A 2,258-nucleotide genomic window follows, 5' to 3' on the forward strand; every position below is an offset into this window, starting at 1 on the left:
TCTCTGCATATTCAAGTTCATTGACCATCCTCCTTTTAGCATTTATCAATTCAGTTGTATCTTCTCCAGTTTGAAAAATAGCTGCTCTGAGATCATTTATCTTAGCTTTTCTTATCTCCTGATCTAGTCTAATCAGATATGCCTTGTCAGACTCTAGATTGAATTCCACAGCCTTATAACCCAGAAAAGTAGTTATAATCCTAGCAGAGTTAGGCTTCATATCGACAATAACACCCTTGTGATCTTTGTACTTGGGACAGTATGTGCTGTCAGACTTTACAGAATAAAGCTTCTTCTGTCTTTGAATTTAAGACTTTAAATATCCTGCAGCACTATCTGTTAATCTGTCTTTCACTTGAAGTAGGAATAGAACATGTTCCAGTTCTTCAAAATACTTCAGTGGTATAGCATTTTTCTTAATCTGGTATACCCTTCCATCTGTCATAAAATATAACAAGATATGTTCTTTCAAGAAGGTATGGTAAACCATTTTTACAGATTCAAGTCGATTCAATCTTTCAGGAGATGCTCCAACACGTGGTTCACTTAAGGAAGTTGGATAATTGGTAGTGTTATGTACTCTTCTTTCATCAGAACTACCCAACCCAGATTTATCTCTTGCTTCCTTTCCTGTAACAACTCTTGCTTCAAAACCACTTGTTGCAGTCTTCAAAGATTGAGTCTGTTTAGCTTTGGTGAATCCTAGTAGGAGTATCTTTGAAAGTTTAACATGAGCAATGTCAGAGGTTTCCTTTTCCTTATTTTCTGATATCAAGCCAACTTGAGCTATGTCAGAGGTTGCTTGCTTCACTGTCATATCAGAACTTACTAAATCTTGACTCTGAACAACATGAGCCATGTCAGAGGTTGTTTGAAAAATCTTCTTATGCATCAGAGTAAGATTAGCATCTGCTTCATCATCAATTATTTCTTCATCCATGACTGACATATAAACCTTTACAGGTTCATCAACCTTTTCTTTGCCCTTGGACCTTGGATCAATTTCCATATGTGATTTGGCCTTGGTTGCCTCGGAACTTGTTCTTTCCTTTATCACAATACCCTTAGGCCTTGCAAATTTCTTTTCAACAACAAAAGCTTCAGATTTTGTCTTGACACCTTCTGCTTTGAGTCTAGCTTCTTCTTCCTTTAGACTTTCAAAGTTCATTCCTGGATTTTCTTTAAGAAATAACTGCTTTGAAATTTCTTCATCAAGTTCTAGATATCCATCAGAACTTATCCTTTTACCAGTATCAGAACTTATTCTTCTCCTAGTATCAGAACTTGTTCCTTGACTTGTAATTCTAGCTTTACTTGACGAAAGTCCTTCGCCTTGACCTTGACCTCTACCCTTATTAGAGTTTCCCTGATCATCATTTCCATCATCCTTTCTTTTCAGTGTCTGAATAGATTTGCATTTGGACTTAATCACTTTCTCCCCCTTTTTGGCATTAGCAGGCAATAGAAGAGAGACAAGCAATTCCACTGAGGATTGGATCTCATTGATTTGACTTTGGTGAGAAGCTTGATTCTTTAGAATTTCTTCAATTTGAGCTTGTTGCTTCTCCTGAGTTTTCTCAATGTAGGCAATTCTGTCAAAGGCTGGCTTGAAAAATCTGTTCTTTTCAAGTTCACATTCATATCTTGCTGGATTAGAGCTTCCTGAATTTTGTTCACCTTGTCATGAGTTATTGAGTGTTGTCCTTGAAGGTGCCTTGTACTCAATATAGTAACTCTCAGCTGTGCCTTGAAATCATCATTTATCAGCATTTCATCAGCTTTTGTAAGATTCTCAGCAAGAATCTTTTCAGAAGGAACAAAACTAACTGAGTTCCATTCTTTAGTGAAAGGCATATGTCATAGCCTATTTGTTTATTCGAGGATTTAACTCAACTCAAATAAGGATGTAACAAGTAAATAGTGGTTCTATCGTCAGAAAGATCTCTCAAAGTAACATATGTCAAAGGATTAAGTAATATTGTTCATCTACAGACTTGATGACTTAATTCACTGGAAGAAGCTCAAGAAATTGATCAAGCCTTAGTGATATAAATCAAGATTGTGGATTTAATCAAGTGACAGAGATCTTGTCAGGGTATCAATTAATTACAGGGATTTAATCTGAAGAAAATCAAGACATGAAGAAACATAACAGATGTTAGTCATTCATGAACCAGACAGTACATCGAGTGTCAACATTGAAGTGATGAAATGGATTCATAAGTTTCAGTGATTTTCAGAAGATTGTCAGAAGAGTG

This window comes from Apium graveolens, chromosome 7 (genome assembly GCF_009905375.1).
Source record: "Apium graveolens cultivar Ventura chromosome 7, ASM990537v1, whole genome shotgun sequence".
Taxonomy (NCBI): Eukaryota; Viridiplantae; Streptophyta; class Magnoliopsida; order Apiales; family Apiaceae; genus Apium; species Apium graveolens.